Here is a 6139-nt window from a genome sequence, read left to right on the forward strand (position 1 = left end):
AGAGTTGCTACGACCCAAAGTCGAAGACTTGATAGACAAATCTGTCTCACACAGAAAAGTCTATAGGATTGAACAAATTTGTCTCCCATAGAAATACCCAAGAGTTTTTGTTCCGTCTTTTGATAAATCAAGGTGAACAGGAACCAATTGATAACCCGGACTTATATTCCCGAAGAACAGCCTAGAATTATCAATCACCTCACAATAAACTTAATCGACTAGCGAAACAAGTTATTATGGAATCACAAACGATGAGACGAAGTGTTATACCCAAGAGTTTTTGTTCCGTCTTTTGATAAATCAAGGTGAACAGGAACCAATTGATAACTCGGACTTATATTCCCGAAGAACAGCCTAGAATTATCAACCACCTCACAATAAACTTAATCGACTGGCGAAACAAGTTATTGTGGAATCACAAACGATGAGACGAAGTGTTTGTGATTACTTTTCTATCTTGCCTATTAGAGATATAAAATCTCGAGCCAATTATTTTAATTGTACTCAACACGATAGAAACATCAAGATCAGATCACGCAACTACAAAGATAATAGTTGGGTCGGGCTTCACAATTCCAATGAAGTCTTCAAGTCATTAGCCTACAAGGTCTCGAGAGGAAACCTAAGGTTAAAGGAGAATTGACTCTAGTTATGCAACTATTAACACACAGGAGGTGTGGGGATTAGGTTTCCCAGTTGCTAAAGTTCTCTTTTATATAGTTTTCAAATCAGGGTTTGCAATCCAAGTTACCTTGGTAACAAAGCATTCAATAATCACCGTTAGATGAAAAACCTGATTCAACCAAGCTAATATCTTTCAACCGTTAGATCGAACTTAGCTTGTTACACAAAAATGAAATGTAACTTCATTTAGGTTTATGTAAGCGTACCTAAACTTGTACACCATCACTACACCATTTTTTCCGAATAGTAACTAAAATTCGTAACGGCCCAGCAACCGTTACAAAATTGACAGTTTCAAAAAGCCGTTACAACCTAATTGTAACAGGTTGAAGCCGTTACGAATTTTTTTTGTGATTCGTAACAAGTGTCAGCTGTTACGAATCGTAACAGGCTAATTATTTACGCGTGCTGCTCACACGCTTGGTCACACTAGAGTCGGGTAACAGGTGTATTTGCGCGTGTGCCATTCAATCGTGTGCCATTTTTTTCCACCCAACATGGATTACGCTAGAGGATAATTTCACCCTTGAAGAAATGATTTTCCCCCATTCCCATCGAGTAAACCCCATTTCTATTTTCCCATTCTCTCTCTTTTTTTCTCCCCCTTCTCATCGAGTAAACCCATCTCTTATCTTCCCCCTGGATATTCAGATGTGCACCACATCTGATTTTAAGTCTTCTCAACTGAAGATTTCAGTTCTTCAATCATCTGTTAATCATCATCATCATCGTCATCATCATCAGTTTAGGGTTTCGATTTCAGTTTCTCATCATCAGTTTTAGGGTTTTATCTATTCTGTTATCAAATCATCTGATCTTTGAAGAATTGATCTTCAATCATCTGTTACACGAGTTTAGGTTTTTGATTTCACAGATCTCTGTAAATATTTATCATCTGTAGGATTTCAGTTTGTTAATTAGATTTTAAGGTTTTAGTATTTCAATCGATTTTAGGGTTTCTTATTACTCGTTTGATTTGGTATTGCAATTCTTTGGGTTGGGTTTGATTCTCTGCAGACGAAGCCATATTTAATTAGGGTTTGATTTGAATCGTTGTAAGCAGATTATAAACCTTCTCAATATGATGTACATAGTTATTATTTATGATTATTCAATATGAACTGAGAGCATATTAGATTTCTGATTCTGATTTACGATTTTAGTTGTGGTATGTAATGTTCATTGCATAAATAAGGTTTAGTATTAAGTTTATGTCTCTTTAATAATTATACATGATAGGTAGGGTTCATTGCTTAAATAAGTTTCAAATTTTTTCATGTAACTCATATTTAAGTGTATGAATCAAGTATCAATCTTTTTTGCACATGTATTCATAAATCCAGTCAGTTGCACTGATATGATAGTATAGGAATTTAGTTATATTTGTTTTGATGGTAGTTTGCAAATATGCGTGCTGTCAAAGAGTTGTTGCTAATGTCATTGTTTGTCTTTACAGATGCCAAGCTTTTGATTGGTAGGAGATTCAGTAACACCACTGTCTAGGGTGATATGAAGCACTGGCCATTCAAGGTTCTATGCGGTCCAGCTGACAAGCCCATGATTGAGGTCTCATACAAGGATGAGGAGCAGCAGTTTGCTGCTGAGGAGATCTCTTAAATTGAAGGTCATACCTGAAAAAGTATGGGGTTGTGGGTCTTCCTTAAGAGTATTGGTTTTATTTGATTTGAAGGGGATTGTAATTTTATTATGTTTGTAATTTATCGTGCTATACGTATCTTGTGCAGTTTAACTTCATTACCGTCTTGATTGGGTGGTTTGATCTCTCTAACACAAATTCATGTTGCAAACAACAAGCTGACTAATTTTCCACGTCTGGAAATCTTGAAAGTAAATAACAACAGGTAATACTCACGTTTATAACCATTTTCACTTTGTGAATTTTACCGTAGTTAAAGTAATTGCTCTCTCTAAATTATTCATGTTATTGCCTTTGTGGCAGGATAAGCTCAGTTCTTGGTGCAGGTTGATCTCAAATCTCTTGGTAGACTTGCCTGACACAGTTGGGAGTTTACGGAATCTTGAGGTACTCCAATCTTCTTTTTTCCTACCATTGTCAATTATCTGAATCATATCATCATTTACTTAGTCCCATGTTTGTGTAGGCTCTGCATCTGAGTAATAATGGCCTCAAATCCCTTCTTTCGATTCTATTCGAACTGTGCACCCAGCTCTCGACTCTTGATCTTCATAATACAGAAATCACAATTGATATTCTCAATCAGGTATTGACTTTTGATTCTATTTTTTTCTTATCTAAAACTTGTGCAAGAGGTGATAGTCTTATGTATCCAAGTATTATGTCACACAAGCAGTTTGAAGGGTGGGAAAGTTTTGATGAGCGTCATAGATTAAAGCATCAGAAGCAACTGGATTTTAAAGTTGGAAGTTCTGGTGTGTTTGATGAATGTGATGATAAATATTAATAAGGTACTCGATCTCTCAAGTTGCATATTGCCGCTGTTAAACCGTTGTTAACAGTGTTTTGTGTCTGCAGGTGAAGTACTGCGTAGCTGCTTCTTTCTTGGTAGAGAAATCATGTAAGATCAATGGCCATTGGATTGAAGATACATAGTTGTTGTCGCGTTGGATTCCATCAGCTTTGTCTATCCTGCTTCAGATGCAGCAGTCTTCGGCATGAGAAGGCTTTTATGTGAGTCGTGTTTATGTTTCTGTTAGCCTGTGACATGGGAAAACTTAGATATAAGTTAGGAACTTAGAAAGTTTTTTAAGTTTCTGTGAACTGAACTTTGAAACTTAGTAAATTTCTGTCTATGTATTCCCTCAGAATTTGATACTTAACAAAAAAAAATTGATACTTAGAAAAATTTGTGTTTTTTTTATATGAATGTGTAGATATGAATTGATTAGGTATAGTATGAATTGATTGAAAAATTATGCCACATAGTTCAAGATATCCAATCTGCAATGCCAGCATCAGTTGGCTCAAACTTGGCCAGCACCTCAAAATCTCCATCTCCACAGGGTGTTTCTGCTTCACCTCTATCATCTCCACAGGGTGTTTCTGCTTCACCTCTATCATCTCCACAAGCTGCGACGAGTTCACCAGCTGCATCAGGAGTACATGGCATGCCGCGTTGTTCATTACTGAACTTCGAGGGTCAAGTGGTTGCAACTGGTAACATCTGTACTGGTGGTTTAGGAGAAATAATTCACGGAGATCCTGTACCCTTACATCATTCCAAGGTATGTATCGATACTATTTCCAAGCCAGATGCAATAACTGTGAGTGCCAACAAGTTTTTAGGCTTATTTTCCCCTTTTTTTTCCAGTTCACACTTTTGTATGTATGCTGACTGATACACATACTCTTATGCAGTTGTGCATAAGAATAGATTTACTTGAAGCAACTTCTGCAGTGCTGCATAACAAGTATTTAGGCTTATTTTCCCTTTTTTTGCAGTTCACACTTTTGTATGTATGCTGACTCATACGCATACTCTTATGCAGTTGTGCATAAGAATAGCTTTACTTGAGGCAACTTTTTTTGTCCGATGTAACTTTTTCCTGAATTATGTGAACACAAACCGGCTTATGAATGGATATGCACTTTCAGTTCATCATTTATTTGTATATGTGTGGGTGGCTTTTGTTCTGTTATATGTGAATGCACAGGGGACTTCTCGCAAGGTCAGCTGAAGCAGCAGTAGCCATCCGGGGAAATATCAATCCCTGGTAAGTACTTCACTTGGTTATATTTGTACTATAAAGTTTAAGAGGTGTGGTTTCTAACCTTCAATTTATACTTGCGAGGTATTATGCTGTTGGGAAGTGAACTATAGCTGGATTGGCATCAACTTGTGTACCTGCTAGAATACCGGGTAAGTACTTAACTTGTATATTTCTAGATTCCATGTTTCTTACGGGACTTTTGTTTGTTGCGCGTGCGAGAGAGTGATGAGTGCTAAAAGGTGCTTATTTCTATATATTTTTCTTGGCATTTAACTCATCTTTTGTGCATTAATTCTACATTTTATCCCATATTCTGTATTTTCATTGTTTTCAAGAATAAATATTTTTATTAATTAATTTTGCATTTTTAGGTTGTAAATAAAGTTTGGCTGAATTACGGAGCAAAAAGAGCAGAAAAGTGGTGGAAGCCAAGAGGAATCACACAAGGAAGCCGCGAAGAATGTTGTGCGCAAGACCAAAAGGCTAGAATTGGGCTTGAAGAGGAAGAATTGTTCTTAAAGAAGATATGGGCTTGGCATACCCAAGGCCCAAACCCCTCACCCAAACCCATTTCCAATATCCATACCCGCCTTCATCTTCAGCCGTCAGATTGGATCATCTCAGCATCCTACGGTCGCCTCATCGTCGTGCATCAAAATCTGAAGATCCTGCTTCACACTACAGCACCTAACTCCAATCTGCGCCGTTCATTTTGATGTATTATACATCCAACGGTCGCTACAAGCTCCCTTTTATCTCGCCGTTAGATCAATCTATCATTTCCGAATCCCACGGCTCAGCTTCGCGAACCATCGAGACTTGATGCAACCGCTCAACACCCAAGCACCTAATACCTATACCCATCAACCAAACACTCCCCTCCTTCTTCTTCATCGACTTCACCTCCCTCACCTCCGTCTGCAACAGCCTCACCTTCACCACCAACTCCGCCAACTCCACTGCCTCAACCACCACAATCAACCACCAAAATCCATCATGGTTATCCCTCACCGAAACCCATCATTCCCCTAAACTTCTAGCCATCTATTCTCTCGATTTCTTCCCTGATTTCTCTCTGAAACCCTAGGTAAGAAATCAATAGAATAGGTCGAGTTAGAAAAGCAATTGGAAGGCATGGAGAGGAGCAGGAGAGTCAGAAGAAGAATGGGTCGAAGGCTATGAAGCAAATCAGAGAAGTATGGGTAAGATTCAACAAACCCTAATTTACTGTTTTTGGGGATTTGGGAAAACTTGTGTAGAACCCTAATTGAAGCTTGTAACTATAAATAGGGGATGTGTGGGAGGATTAGAACTTATGCCTGGATTAGCCAGAGCACCACCAAGAGGACTGGACTAGCCAGTTCCTCAATTATCCATGTTCTGTGAATTTCAATTATAGTTCTGAATTCAGTTAATTTCAATTTCAAATGTTAATTATGTTCAACATGTTCTAATTTGGTTTGCTGGGGTGGAGATGAAACCCTTAATCTTCTGCTAATTTGATTCATGTTCATGGAAGTGTTCTTGCTGTGCTTAATTGCTTAAGGGTAGATTTAATCTTTGTACTACAACATATTACTTTCACCTTGTTTGTTATATGCAACCTAGGTAGTTGGAATACTTCTATGTTGCTGTGCTGCAATTCAAGCTTAAATGAATAGATTTATTATTTGATTAGTTGTGCTTTAATCATACAATTAATGCTTAGGATAAACACTTCAATTGTGATTATTTATCCATCTTC

Source organism: Papaver somniferum, chromosome 4, assembly GCF_003573695.1.
Source record: "Papaver somniferum cultivar HN1 chromosome 4, ASM357369v1, whole genome shotgun sequence".
Taxonomy (NCBI): Eukaryota; Viridiplantae; Streptophyta; class Magnoliopsida; order Ranunculales; family Papaveraceae; genus Papaver; species Papaver somniferum.